Raw genomic sequence first — 16,455 nt, forward strand, 5'->3', positions numbered from 1 at the left:
TATCCATAAAGAAACAGCAGAAGTGAACAACACTATAGACCAAATGGACCTAACAGGCATAAATAGAACTTCCACAGCAGCAGAATAGACATTCTTCTCAAGTGCACATGGAACATTTTGCAAGATAGATTCATGTTAGTTCATACACAAGCCTCAAGAAATTCAAGCAGATAAAAATCATTCCAAGGTCAGACTTAAATGGAAGATCTGAAACTGCAAAATTCCTAGAAGAAAATATAGGGGGAAAACTCCCTTTTATTGGTCTTGGCAATAATTTTTTTTAATATGACACCAAAGAAGAGCACAGGCAACAAAAGCAAAAATAAACAAGTGGGACTACATCAAACTAAAAAAAAACAAACAAACAAAAAAACAAAAAACAACTTCTGTGCAGCAAAGGAAACAATAACATGAGAAGGCAACCTATGGATGGAAGAAAATAATTGAAAACCATATTATCTGATAAGAGGTTAATACATAAAATATACAGGAAAATCATACAATTCAATAGCAAAGAAGCAAGTAACCCAACTGAAAATTGGCAAGAGAACCTGAATAGATATTTTTCCAAAGAAGACACCCTAATGGCCAACAGGTAAATGAAAAAAGGCTCAACATCACTAATCTTCAGGGAAAGGCAAATCACAATGAGATGTCACCTTACACCTGTTAGGATGGCTATTATCAAAAAACACAAGAGATAACAACTGTTGGCAAGTATGTGAAGTAAAGGGAGCTGCGGGCTCCTGGGTGGCTCATTTGGTTAGGCGTCTGAACTTTCCGCTCAGGTCATGATCTCATGGTCTGTGGGTTCAAGCCCTATGTTGGGCTCTGTGCTGACAGCTCGGAGCCTGGAGCTTGCTTCAGATTCTGTGTCTCCCTCCTCTCTGACCTTCCCAGCTCATGCTCTGTCTCTCACTCTCTCTCAAAAACAAAAACAAAACACAAAAACTATAAAAAAAAGGGGAATGCTGTACACTGTTGGTGGGGATATAAATTGGTACACCCATTATGGAAAATGCTATGGAGTTTCCTCAAAACTTTAAAAAGAGAACTACTATGTTATCCAGCGATCTCGCTTCTGGGTATATATCCAAAAGAAATAAAATCACTGTTTTGGAAAGCTGTCTGAACCCTCATGTTCATTGCAGCATTACTCACAATAGCTAAGGAAACAACCAAAGTGTCAATGCATGAATGTATATTTACAAAGTTATATGGAAAAAATATAAATAAATTATCCCTCCTTTAAAAAGAAAAGGATTCAGCCATTTTCACAACATGAATGAACATGGAGGACATTATACTAATTGAAATAAGCCAGACACAGAAAAAAATGACATTATTCCATTTATATATGGAATCTAAAAAAGTCAAACTCATAAAAGCAGAGAGTAGAACAGTAGTCATCAAGATTGGGGAGAAGAGGAAAATGGGGAAATATTATCAAAGGTACAAAATGTCGGGCAGGATGAATAAGGTCTGGACGGCTACTGTACAGCGTGGTGACTACGGTTAATGAAACTGTATTGTAGACGTGAAAGTTGCTGAGAGAGTTGATCTGAAGTGTTCTCACCACACGTACACAAAGGATAATTATGTGAGGTGATGGATACGTTAATTAGCTTGAAGGTAGTAATCTTTTCACAATGCATACATATATCAAAATATCACATCATACACCTTAAACACATAAAACTTATTTGGCAAGTGTACCTTAGTAAAGCTGGGGAAAAAAAGGAATAAAGAAAAGAGAGATAAAGAAAAGAGAATAAAGATAAAACTTAAAAGTGTCAGTTTTAAGAACGAGTTTTAGCACACATAATAGCAAACTAGTAATGTAGTTATTCATCATCCACCGCATCTTATCTACGTTGTTTGTTATTTTTAGTTTGTATAATTAGTTATTTATTTTGTTATTTTGTTTCAAGTTTTTATTTAAATTCCAGTTAGTTAACATATAGTGTAATTCTTAGTTTCAGAGTACACTTCAGTGATTCATCACTTACATATAACACCAATGCTCATCAAAACAAGTGCCCTCCTTAATGCCCATCACCCATCTGACCCATGCCCCCATTCAACTCCCCTCCAGAAACCCTCACTTTGCTGTCTATAAGGAGTCTGTTCATCAGTCGAGGGACATGTGGGTTCTTTCCACAATTTGGCTATTATTAATAATGCTGCTTTAAGCATCGGGGTGCATGTATCCGTTCAAATCCATATGTTTGCATCCTTTGGGTAAATACCTAGTAGTGCAATTGCTAGATCATTGGGTAATCCTATTTTTAACTTTTTGAGGAACCTCCATACTGTGTTCCAGAGCAGCTGCACCAGTTTGCATTCCCACAAATAGTATAAATGTGTTCCCCTTTCTCTGCATCCTCACCAACATCTGTTGTTACCTGTGCTGTTAATTTGAGCCATTCTGACAGGTGTGTCGTGATACCTCATGAATATGTTTCTTTCATTTTGTTTAAGTAGTTCCACACCAGCATGAAAACAGCAATATGGAGCTTGAACTCACCACGATATCAAGAGCTGAGCTGAGATCAAGGTCAGATTTTTTCTCTGTGCAGTCATCACAGAGCCTGCTCTGGATCCTATGCCCCTGTCTCTGCCCCACCCCCACAAGATGTCTCTCTTTCTCTCTCCCAAAATAAATGAATAATCTTTAAAAAGTTAAAAGAAAGAAATGCTCGTTCTAAATCTCAAAACCGTGGATGCTCTGCAATGCAAAGGTATACACCCAGCTCCAAGTGGCGCTTCCCAACAACGCAGCTACACTTCGGCTCTTTGCCATTGCTTCAGTTCAGACCCGTTCCAACTCACTCCTATTGGCTTACTTTAATAAAAACAAAAACAAAACAAAGAAAACAAAAGATACCTCACCACAGTTGCCCCAACCTATTTCCACTAAGCCTAAAATATATCTGCACCTTCCCTCCTACCCACCTCCTCATTTCCCAACTCAAACCACATTCTCTCCCCTGAGGCTAACCTCTGTATCCAGCTCCTGTTTCCATTCCCCCCTCCATCTGCTAAGCTTTATCTGCACCAAGGGTCCTCTAGGTACGGTCTAAGAGTCACAGACCACAAAGACAGCAATTAAAATACAGAGCTAGGAGGTCCTAAAGTGGTCTTTGCTAAGGTCTGGCACTTAAACTAACTTACCTGAGGGAACAGGTCAGCATCCTCTTCCCAGATATCATCACTAGTCTGCTTCAAGTATGGTGGGAGTTCAATGGGCAAAGTTAGAGAGGGAGGAAACAAGCAGAGATCTTGTGGTACTTTCAGGGACATGCAGCATCCAGGTTAAGTTGCTGACTAAGTCTTGCCAGTCATCATCCCCTTAAGAGGGCAATGAGGCATTGTTAAGCAATAACATGCAGAGGGCCTACTAGAGACAAGTTCACAATCTGTTGATCCAGCAACACAAGAGTTAAGTTGAAGTGGGGACCTTTCCCATGGCCTCCAAAACAACCTAAGCTCTTCTTTTACAAGTGAATTCAACTGAGTCAAATGAGAGTTAGTAATTCCTCAACTACTCCCAGCCAAAGGCACACTCAAAATGAGGATTCTACACACATGGTACATGTCATCATCTGCTAACATCCGTTCGTTCATGTCCCCTCAAAATTCCATATGTAGGAATTCTAATGCCTGATGTGATGGTAATTAGCAGGTGGGGCCTCTGGAAGGTGATTAGGTCACGAGCCCCTCATGAAATGGGGATTAGCGCTTTATAAAAGAGATGCACCAGAGACCATCTTGCTCTTCTACCAGTGAGGGACCCAGCCAGAAGGTGTTTGGCTATGAATCAGGAAAGATGGCCCTTCATAGGACGTCAAACGATGTGGGGCCTTGATCTTAGAATTCCCAGCCTCCAGGAGCCTTAGAAATAAATTTCTGTGTTCTATTTTGTTAGAGCAACCCAAATGGACTTAGACACCACCCAAACAGATGTTGACAAGTTTAACAAGATGAGATGAAGAATGTTAATGTGAAATAGAATTACACTAAACACACTGACCTCAATTTCATGGTTTTTTTTTAACTTTTATTTTTGAGAGAGAGACACAGACAGATGGACAGAGCATGAACAGGGGAGGGGCAGAGAGAGAGGGAGACACAGAATCTGAAGCATGCTCCAGGCCCAGCACAGAACCCAACTCAGTGATCCAACACACAAACCACGAGATCATGACCTGAGCCAAGGTCAAACGCTCAACTGGCTGAACCACCCAGGTGCCCCATTTACAGTTTTCAAAAAATATAAATTATAGTATGCATCTCCACAACTGTTGTGAGTATTTGTGGGTTACCATGAGCCCTTGTCAAAAGATTTTAATGTCACTGAAAACTCAATGTGAATCTCTTGGCTTATCTTAGCTGCATATGACAAGGTCCCCAGGAGGGTTGTGATAGAGCCAGTCAGATCACACCTATAGAACAGAGTGTCCTGAATATTCAAGTAAGGACACTATGGGGAAAGACATAGCGAGGCAAGCAAGGGCTCTCAATGAACAAAAATATACTTACCGCCTGAACTCATTCTTTCTTAGTAGTGCACCAAACCCAGCCCACTTAACTAAAGCGGCTCTAGAATCAATCTCTGGCGACAGAATCATAGGAAAGTACAACACAAATACCACACAAATGGACACCAAAATGATCTCGCAGATCTCACAAAGATGCAGTACCTCATGAAGCCTATTAAATGAACAAAGAATCTGGCAGTTCAGCCATAATAATGACCCAATAGATGCTCAAAAAAAGAATGGTAGGAAGAAAAATGACCGAGAGAAGCTAAAAGAGGGCAATGAAAGTAGAGGGTTCATTACTAGAGCAACTAATTCTGGAAACAGGCGAATCAGAACCCTAGAAGTGCTCTGCTGATGACCATAAAATGGCCCAGATTCTTCTAGTGTCTTTGGAATAGTTGTTCTGCTTTGTTTTCAAGACATGGCTTTGTTCCCTCCAAGGGCTGATTTGAATTGCAGAAATCTCATCCAAGGTGCAGTTGTGGAGGAACTGAAGGGAAGGATGAGGTGTGCCTGAGGATGAGGAACCCTGCTCACCTGCTGTGAACTCTCAGCTAGGTCTAAATGGGAAGGTGGGATGGTATCCTTTTGACCTGCCCTTGCCTCAATCCTGGGATCCTTTGCGCCTCCCCCATGAGGCCACGCGGGGCGCTGTGGTCCTCCATCTCAGAAACCACGTGTAGAGCAGGCACCCAGATGTTCAAGTGAGTGGAAATTTTTCAGGCAGATGTCATCCTGAAGGCCCAGGACTTCCTGACTTTTGGTCACCCTTCCCCCAACATTGGCCTAAGGCCTGTCGTGCCCAGGCCTGAGGGGGAAGGGTCGGGGGGCAGGTGGCCATGAATGTTGCACTCTCCAGGATCTGATCAAACAGGGAGAAAGATTAGTGCTTCTCTTGCTGGCGGAAAGTTTTCCCTCATCTTCCCCTCAGGCTGACACAGCCTTTCCTGTGTTGGCCTGTGTAAAAGAAGACTTCAAGGCGGAGCCAAGCAAACCTATATTAGCAGAGTACCTGTGCCTGTCCAAACGGAGCTGGTGGCCGTGAGCAGATACACCTGCGCTGGAACAGACTGTTCCTTCTCCCTCAGGCCGCGGTGCCTTGGCCTGTGCATGTTGTTCCCACCTGAGTTTTCGTTTGCGAGATTACCTCCACTAAGCACACTCTGGCTATCTGCAAAGAGCTCCTTATCTGCTTGGCGAACTCACCCTTCACGGACTTTGAGGTCCTCTTCTGCTGTGCTGGCTTGGCATCTATGTAAGAGCCTCCAGGCCTTCAAACCTAGAGGCTGCACTGAATCTTTGCTTCTATAAATTATTATTATTATTATTTACTATTGCTGGAAGTGTCTCAACTCTGCTGCTCCCACAAAAGGAAGGTTTTGGCTCAAAAAAGTGGAGTGGGAGAGGGGCTCTCAATCCCAGCTTTCTTTTCCCTCCCACAGGAACATCCTCTATAATTCCCTACACCCAACATGCCCTGATTCTGGGGATGCTTTCCTTTTCATCTGTGTCTCCCCAGGACTAATCCCAGATCTCTCAACAGCAGTCAAATACGTGTCTTGTGGTTCTGGAGAGTCAGAAGCACAGAAATTTCCCAAGAGAAAAGGAAGAGCATGTGGGGTCAAGGAGTCACCCTGCAGAATCTGGATCTAGATTTCCCCAATCATTCTAGGTTGATATTGAGGTCTCAAACTTGTTTCAAAAGAATCAAAAGATCTTTGGTCTAGGTCATTCCTACATGTAATAAATTGTGCTATGAAATCATCAACCACTGTGACAAGTCACACGTCAATTCACACCTGGCTGGCTCAGTTGGTAGAGCATGTGACTCTTGATCTTGGGGTCATTGAGTTCAAGCCCCACATTGGGCATAGAGCTTACTTAAAAAAAGTAATTCAAAGATCATTCTTTCACAAGGGGGAAGTGGATTATGAGTGCCAGTTCTGGAATATAGACAAAACTGAGTTAGATTCTGGAAATGCCCAGATAGGATAAGATGCTGAGGCCGATGACTGAGTGACACCACAATTAAGTTCAGCTTGGGCTGCCTTCACAGAATACCACATACTGCATGGACTTAAGAGACAGGTGTTTTCTTTCAATTCTGGAGGCTGGAAATCTAAGATCAAGACTGGAAGTCCTCAGCAATTCATGTTTGAGTGAGAGCTCTATTCCTGTCCTCACAGAGGGCCCTCTTCACCCTGTGGTCTCATGTGTCCTTTTCTGGGTGCTTGTGCTTGGGTGGGAGGCGGGGAGCTCAAGCTCACTGTTTCAGGGACATGAAACCTATTAGATCAAGGGCCCCATGCCCCTAACTTCATTCAACCTTATATCTTCTGTAAAGGCCTTTCTGCAAATATAGTCACACTGGGCACTAGAGTTCAACGTATGAATTTTTAACAGGACACAATCAGTCCATGGTGGGACACACAGATCTCTCCAGCACGTTGTGACAGCCCAAGATCATCAGACACGATGCTCTCGCGTACGTGCCTGCAAGCTAATCTGCAGCATAACTGCGGTATTACCCCTCGAGATGCAACTTGACAAAATATCCCGCACCACCTGGGATTACAACGCCAGATCTCAATCCCGCACATCACGCATACAGCGCGCCCCCATCTCTCTACCACACATTCAAATGCCTCAACACTGGCACGTGCACAGTCTTTCTCTCTCTTTTCCCTTTCATTCAGTTATGTTCTGTAAGTGTATACACGTAATACTGAAATATTTTGAAAAATGACAAGCTCTCCTCATAATTTCTGCAGCAGCAAGCACAGAGCTGAATGTATTGCTTCCTTCAGGAAGGGCAAGACCTGTTAGTCACTCACGGACTCTGAACCGGCCACACTGCTGATCTTAGGTAGAATTTTTGGGAAGTGTGGAGTTCTGGAAATGGTGAATGTCGGGGACAAATGAGTTGGTGTCAGCTGCTGACATGTTGGCACTCAAAAGCAGTAGACTGAGGTGTGGTAACCTGCTGATTTACAGGAATGAGGAGATTGCATTGATTGGCATGCTTTAGAAATGTGTTCACTGATGGGGGTAGCTATGGTAGAGTAGAGCTTCCCACAAATATCCAAATGCTCACCCCATGAATTTGGGAATATGCTACTTTACACGGCAATAGAGACGTTGTAAATGTGATTAGATTAAGGAACTTGATCTGAGATTAGCCTGGGAGGGCCAATGTAATCACAAGGGTCCATGTAAGTGAAAGAGGAAGAGTCAGTGTCAAGATAACATGTTTTGAGAGTAACCGATCAGCCACAGCCAGCTTTGGAGATGGAACGGGCTCTGAGCTGACAATGTGGGCATCTTCTAGAAGCTGGAAGGGACAACAAATAGATTCTTCCATGGAGCCTCCAGAAAGAAACACAGCCCTGCTGCCATGTTGAATTTAGTGCAGTGAGACTCATTGTGGACTTTTCATGTTCAGACCGTAAGAATGAGTTGGTGTAGTTTGAAGAAACTAAGTTTGTGGTAATCTGTTACAATAGAAATAGGAGGCTCCTAGGGTGGTCATTGACGGATATAGATGATTGAAAAATGAACCGAGTCCCTGAGAACTTTCCCAGGCTTTGGGCATTTCAGTGCAGTCTGTGTCATCCTGCCCCTGAATTCACAGCCGCTCTTCCCTGTTGACTAATAGCGCTTGATAAAGGGGGAAATCTCCTGAGATCTAAGGTCATATCTCAGAACACGTGTGTCCAAAGCTCACCAGATCTTGAGTCACATCTCACAGGAAATTGGCAGCAGGAGGAATTCCCTGGTCTTGCCTAGTACCTGCAAGGCACACCGCCAGAGCTGGGACATTTTTGGATGGGGACTGCTGCGACATCCAGGGTTGTACAAAAGCCAACAGACACCATAAGCAATTCACACGAAGGGCTTCGCTCATACTTTCTGCCGCTCCCAGCCTTTAGGTACACTAGAGCTAAACACGGACCAATAAAGTAAGAACAAATGGACCGGAGGCCCATTTGTCACACTGAACTACAAGACAGAGAAACCTGAGGGTAGGAGGGGAAGGGAGAAACAACGTGCACAGAAAGTGGCTTCTGTGATCACACAAAGAGGCTACCTGAGAGCTGTCCCAGACATTGGACATTTGAGCATAGTCTGTGTCTATCCTGAGTCCGTAAAACGAAGCCACAGTTCCCTGTTCACAAGTATCCCGTGATCTAGGCCTACTTTCTCCGTGTGATATAACGCAAATCTTGCAAGATCTCTCTGTGACTCTCAGGATATCTCGGGCCAAATCTCACAGGAATTCAACAGGAGTGGGAACTCCATAGCCAAGTCTGCTTTGTGCATGGCAGGGACATTCATGGATTGGGGACACCTAGGAGCAACTGGGGTCCCACAAATGTCTTCAACTTCCAGCATCAAAATGCCATAAAGTGTCTCACTACTAGTACTCCCCATCCCTCCCAGCATTCTAGGAGCAGTGGGGGTAACAAGGACCACTGACCTAGGAAAGAATGGCTGTGAGAAGAAAAGCTAGGAAAAAACAAACAACAACAACACAAGATAAAGGGGCCATCCAGATGTCTGAGGCTGGCATGATCCCATGCATTCTTTTGGTTGCATTCTTTTGGCATGCATTCTTTTGGCTTCTATAATCTTGTTTGCCTCCTGCCTCCACCAACTATCCATGTAGCACCACTGATAAGGACCCCTCTATTTTTCTATTGTCTCTCAACTGCCTAGCATCACAGCCATAAAAGGAGGCGAATGCCAAGGTATGGGGCTCAGCCTTTGGAGGTGACTCCGCTGGGCCGGCATGGGTGCACAATAAACAGTATTTTCTGATTCCCCGAGTTCTGTGGCTTGTCTCTATCTGGGCAGAGTATTTGCTGTAACAGCTGGACTTCATATTGTTCATGCTAAACTAGAGGTGATACAAAGAGGAGGTCAGGGGGTTACAGGGAGAAAGAAAGTGCATAGGAGCCACCTCTTCTGAACACACAGGCAGCCTGCCATTGCACTTCCCAGAGTGCAGGAACTTCAGGGTATTCTGTGTCTCTCCTGCCACCAGAGAACACAGCCACCTTGTCCCTGTTGACAAGCCTCCTGTGATCTAGGGGCAGATCTCATGAGATCTATGGCCAAATTTGGCAAGATCTCTTCCAACCTCCTGGAACTTGGCAGGAGCGGGAACTAGGTAGCATAAACTCTTTTGTGCAGGATAAAATAGTAGAGTTGTGATATGCCTGGGTTGGGGACACCTTGGAAAACCTGTGGTCCCACAATAGACCCTGTCATGTCACCAGCACCAAGACACGAGGGGTCGTGTTCATATCCAGTCTGTCTCAGCATCCTAGATGTGGTGGGTGAAACACCTGGCCACAGAAACAGGGGCTGCTGGACCAGACTGGCCCGTTATTCCCAGTAAACTAGAGGCGCAAGACACAGGAGAGAAGGAGGAGTGGGGTGAAGCACAGTGCACAGAAATTGACTCCTGTGAACACAGAAAAAGTATCCCTGAGCACTGTCCTAGACCATGGACACTTAGTGCAGTCTGTGTCTGTCCTGACTCGAAAAGATGCTGCCACCTCTGCTCTGTTGACAAATCTTACGAGATCTCCAGGTCAAATCTCACGAGATGTCAGGGCCCAATATAGCGAGGGGGCAAGGCAGGAGACTCCTTAGTGTAGCACCTTTGTGCAGGTGTAAACTAGCAGGTTAGGGACGCTCTGGTTTGTGGACTGCTACAACATCCCAGGTCCCACAACAACCAAGGCCACCACCATAAGGATATGAGGTCCCTGGCTCATACTTTCCAACTTATCCAGCATTCTAAGAGCAGCGGGGGTAACAACTACCACTAAAATATGGAAGATTTGGCCTGGTGGCCCTTTATTTCTGTGAAGCTAGAGGGGATTGAAACAGGAGGTGAGGAGATGTGGGGGAAAGGAAAGTGCACAGGACCTGGCTCCTCTGAACACACAATAAGCCCTCATTGATTCTCCCGGGCTGTGGAACCTTCAGGGCAGTCTGTGTTTCTTCTAATCTCAGAGCAAATGGCCAACTCTGTCCTGTTGATAGATGTCATGAGATCTAGGGGCAAATCTCATGAGATCTTAGGTCAATTCTGTAGAGATCTTGAGCCAAATTTCACAGGAAGTTGCGGCAGCCAGAACTTCATCGCCTAGCCCAGTTTGTGCAGGGGAATGAGGGAGGGTTGTAATATTCTTGGACTGGGGACACCTAGGAAAACATGGGGTCCCACAATAGCCCCCTCCATGTCACCCGCACCAAGACACAAGGGGGCTCCTTCGAACTTCCTCTGTCTCTCAGCATTCTCACTACCGAGAGATCATGACCTCAGCAGAAATCAAAGAGTGGGGTGCTTAAGTGTAAGTGAACATATATATATGTAATTCTTTCAATTTAGCTGCCTAACTGGGCTGGAGTTTCAATATTTACACTATACTTACAGTCATGTGGTTTATAAGAGTTTTCGTACTTGAAAACAATCTTAAGAGGCACTTAATTGATTTCTCAACCACCAATCATTTAATTCATACTGTCATATTTCTTAATGTAATTTCTTTAAATTTTTTTTAATGTTTATTTATTTGAGACAGAGGGAGACCAAAGGCTGTGAGTAGGGGGGAGGGGCAGAAGGAGAGAGAGGGGAGACCAGAAATCCGAAGCAGGCTCCAGGCTCTGAGCTGTCAGCACAGAGCCCAATGCAGGGCTTGAAACCCACGAACCATGGTGATCATGATCTGAGCCAAAGTCGGACGTTCAACCCACTGAGCCACCCAGGTACGCCCGATACTGTCATATATCTTAATACTCTATGTCTGTAGCTCACTAATAATTATTTTTAACTTATTATTTTACTAACTCTTCTATTTAAAAGTGAGTGATCATTCACTTCTTAAAATATTCATATATATTCATAAAACGTCATATTCATTAATATGTATAAATCACACACAAACACACACATAGATTTTTACTCTTATTTCCTGCATAAATGTGTACCGGAGGGAGAAAATTGTCCTTCAGCTCAGGAATTACCTTTTGCATATTTTGTGGTGCATATCTAGGGATGCATTTTCTATGTTTTGTGGGACATCGTTTCTCACAGATCATTACTTAAAAACCCTTGCCTTTAAAACAAGGAATGAGTGTAAAGGCGGATAACATGCTCCCATGTGCATTTCTTTGTTCTCTGTCCCCTTTAACACCCCTTGTGCTGATGGTTGTGGAAGTACCTGATATCCTCAGGAGGGAGAAGGGACAAAATGGAGGAACGCTGGGTTCCTGAATGACCACATGAAGAAGTTTAGTCTCCAATCTAAACACGCACCCGGTACTGTCATGTGAGGAAATCTATGGGGACATGCTATTGAAATTTGGGGCATTCTCTGGTAATTCAGCATAACCTAATATACCTACAAAATGTTAACCTGAAAGATAACTTAGAAATCAGTCTAGTTCCATTAAAATTGGCTCTTTCAGTCAGTAGCGCGTGAGACGCTTGACCTTGGAGTGTGATTTCACACCCCAAGTTAGCAGTATAGTTGACTTAAAAAATATAAAATAAAATAAGTTTTGAAAAATGACACAGGTAAATTAGGCTATAATGACTGAGCTGCTAAATGGTGGGATGGATCTCCTTACCTCTTCATTCATCCACTGGGAAAGAACATCTGAGGATTCGGATAGTGCCAGTGATGGTAAGGCAGCCAGGTCTTCCCTCTAGGAGCTCAAGGTCTAGACAGGAAGATGGAAAGAACACGAAACAAAAATGTCAATGACATGAGCAATGACTCCATACAAAAAAATTGAGGTGCTAAACTGGGTCCTGAGTTCCACCAGGTGAGGGTCTGACAAGGCTGTGCTGAGGAAATATTAATATTTCCTGCAACAGTGCAAGAACGAGTCAGCCCTGCACAAATCCGAATATATGTAGCCTGGCAGAAGGCACAATGGTGCAGACACTCGGAGGCAGAGGTTGGTGTTGCCACAGTGGACATTTTAAAGGACAGCAGGGAGCCTGGAAAGAGCTGGGGAGGACAGCAGAGAGGGAGGGTAAGGAGATCCAGGGCCTGGGGCAGGAGGACATTTTCAGTACTCTGCTCTAGTGCTGTGTGACAATATTCCCTCACCCTTGGTGGCTTCCCCATAAACTTAACATCTCACAGACGCGGGGGACCAGGAATTCAGCAGTGCTTTGCTGAGGGCTCCTGAGAGCCTCTCAGGAGGTTGGGACCTGTTGTCATCACTGAGACAGAACCTGCTTCACTCAACCCCTGAGCTCACTTCAGGGTGGTGGCAGGATTCAGTCCACATCGAATGCCTTAGTTCTTCCCTGTCTGTTGTTGTCTCTCAGGGCTAGGCTCTGTGTACCTGTCTGTGTCATTACTCAACACGGGGGTGGTTCCCCAGTGTGAGGATCTGAGAGACAACACAGAGAGTGACAGTGAGCATGTGGCTGTGCCATGGACATTTTATCAACAAAACTTGGTTGGCTTGGGGTCACATTGCCATCTTCTTTGGAACAGAAATCAAACACTAAGTCCATACCACACTCCAGGAAAGAAATTACACAAGGATGTGTTTACAGGATGTGGGGATCCCAGGGAGCCACTGAGGGGAGGAGAAAGTGAAGACCCTGCCAGGGTCAGTGCCTTGCCCAGAATCACAGACTGGTAAAAAGTCAGAACCAGGCATGAACCCAACCCCATGTCCTCAAAATGGGGTCCTTGACTTGACCCAGGTTTTCTGAGGGGGCTCGGGAAAAGGTTGTGTTACTGTAACTCTGTGCAGACATGGGGGTGGTGTGGGGGTGAGGGTGAAGAGGAGCGTAACAGACGACATTCCAGCATGTTCTTCCATGAGAAGGACCCAAGGCTAGGGCAGCCCACTGAGTGCCACCCTGTCCCCATTGTACCCAGTGGAAAGGGAGGGAATGGCTTGTGGCACACTACTGGCAAAGTCTATGTAAAAGAGTGTTCTGACCTACTAGGCCACAACTCCAATCCCTTCTGCAGGGATTGCTTTAGAAATTAGAGAACCTAAGCGCTTAAGAAATTTTTGGCCATCCTTCCCTAGGTGGGGATGTTATCTTCTGGGACTCCAGAAAATGAGCACTGGTAAACACACGTACACAGACACACTTGCATGCACACACGTACGCGCACATGTATGCACACTTGGGATCAGAGGAGCAGCAGAACCAAAGGAGGTGAGAAGTCAACGTAAATGTGGTTGGATAAATTTCCAACATGTCACACCACTCCTCCAATTTCACAGGTATCATCCCACGTATGCCTGAGGACATCCTGAGGAAGTACATCCTATAATTATGTCCCTTGAGCAGAGGAGACAGGGACCATCCCTGAAAGACACAATCACTTATCTGGAGCCAGAAAGAGGTAAGAATGAAGAGTTGTGTCTCAACCCAGATATGTCTCAAAACTGGGACCCTGGCTGCCCCCAGACCTTCCCAGGGGGCTGTGGAGAGGGGTGCGTTGGTGTAACTGTGGACCGATGTGACATTTCATGGAGAAAGGGGTGAGCAGTCAGCAAATAGAGGACTATTTGCATAGGTGTCATCCCAGGAGCGGACTCAGGAGGTGGATCCTGGGCAGTGACATCACTTTGCTCACAATAGGCCCCAGGAGAAGTGGAACTCCAGTAACGGCACCCATACCACTAGATAATTTCCCATACAGTTCTACTTGTCTACAGACACAGAGAGTATGGGATGTTCTCTTGTTTTCCCAGTTACCAGGGCTCTGGATACCAGAAACCCCAGTGTACAGGATTATTCAGATGTTGGAGAGGTTTCCTTCACCCACGCTGGCGATGCCTCAGGATGTTTTCCAGGAGGTGACATAAGGTAATACAGAGCAGCCTAGAGCAGGCCAGGCCAGGTCAGGTCAGGTCACAGCTCTGAGCCATCCTTGGGCACCCCTCCCCCGTTTTCAGTTTCTGGGGGAAAGGGGGAACACGTGAGGTGCTCCTGTCCTGGACTGGAGGAGGTTGGATGGCAGTGGGCGACCTGGTGGACCCATCATGGCCATGCAGATGTCATGCTGGGAAGGAGGCAAAAGGGATATCTGAGGTGCCTTTACTATAAACAGGGTTTAATCCAAGGCCCTCAAACCACGTTGCTTCTCCTCCTTGAGGGAGGTGTGTGCACACTGCGGTGTGTATATGTGCAATGAATTCACACGGGTCTGCGGACATGTGAAAAGCAAGCAGACATGGCTTTGAGGACTCCGGCCTGCATGCTGGGCACTGTCTTTACCGAGCCCACACGTACAGTGATGGAGGAGAAGGTGAATGATGGTAGAGCCCTGCTCTACATCCCCTGAAGAACTGGAGGAAGCCCCATGCCATCAGCAGGATGCCCCACTGGCTCAGGGTGAGTGAAGTTACCAGGGAAACCCAACACGCACAGCCCAGAGGCAGTGCAAAAGAATCCCAGGGCACAGAAAACACACTGATACTCCCCTGGTATCTCTCATAGACTCCTGATCCCAGATGAACCTGGAACCCCATGTGCTCCCCAAACATGCCCTCGTGGCCCAGCCCCTGCCATGGCCAGATGCAACATCACTCTCCACTTATTTGTAGGAATATCAGAAAACAGGTGTGAAACCATTTCACGTCCCATTCTGTCTAGAATATATTGGCCATTGTCGTACATGTTTCCTCAACGACTGTTCCCAGGTGTCCCTCTTCGCCTGACCATCCTTCCACATCTTCCCCACATCTGACACATGTTCATGATGAGCAGGGAGATTTTTACCCAAAGGACATGGGACTCACTGTATTATGTCTACTGCTCTGCACTTTGGTTGCCAAGCAACACGTCCCTAGGGCCCTCCAGATCAGGAGCAAGGACCTTACTACCTAGACAACATTCTGGAAATGAGACAACTTACCTCACCCATTCAGCCCTTCACAAATGCGGGACTGTTACATGATTCCCTTCTGTTGCCATGTCACAGTGCTGCACTGAACATCCTACATGTCCTATTATCCTGATCCAACCTCTGCCAGGTAATGTCCCTGTCTTCTGATCCCTAGAATGGACTGTGGTGTTAGAAATCACAAGGACAATGCTGTTAATGCAGGGAGGTGCTGTCCATACTCATCTAACAATCTGACCTCAGATCCTAACGTGTTCAGTCATTCCCCACCTCAAATTCTCACGTGAATGCCAAGATCCTTTTTCCTACTGTGTGCACCAGGTCTCACTCTTTCGACAAGTCACTGAGGGCTGGGGGTTTGGTCTGCATTCTGGACTCCAACCCTCCTGATGTCCATGGTGCTGTGTCTGACTTTGTGTCCCTCCTCTGTTCTATCTCGGGGTAAAAAAGCCCGCACCCGTGAACGAGAATGAGAACTGTGTGGAGTGGACCATCAATGCAGGCCTGCTGAAGCAGTCGAGTGGAGCACTGGTGCCGCCTTCTTGTTGGAGAGACCCCACCTGCTTCTTCACATTCTTGGGCACATTACAGAGCTTTTGCTACCACACAACAGGTCCTGGAACTATTGCTTATGAGGTGAGCACCCTGCCCTTCACAGCCTAGTGTGATTCAGCCCCTTAAAGCTTTGAGTCTAAGGAAAGTCACCAAACCTCCCTGAGTCTCAGTTTGTTCCTCTGATCAGAGCAGAATAACTACAGGTACTCAGTGGGGGCACTGCTTGGAAAGTGACCCTGGCCCTGTGGAAAGGTCTGCTGGATGAGCTGTGTCTCTGCTGGGTGATCTTTGTCCTCTTCCCCATGATCAAGTTTCTGCCTCATCCTTCACTGTCACCAGGTGTTGAGTTGGGCTCTTTTCCCATTTGAAAAGGAGATGTGACGGTCTATCTGTGTGTCTGAGTCCTGGGTCAAACTAATCAAGGATGCCCAGGATGAGCAGGAGGCCCA

Source organism: Acinonyx jubatus, chromosome A1 (genome assembly GCF_027475565.1).
Source record: "Acinonyx jubatus isolate Ajub_Pintada_27869175 chromosome A1, VMU_Ajub_asm_v1.0, whole genome shotgun sequence".
NCBI classification, from domain to species: Eukaryota; Metazoa; Chordata; class Mammalia; order Carnivora; family Felidae; genus Acinonyx; species Acinonyx jubatus.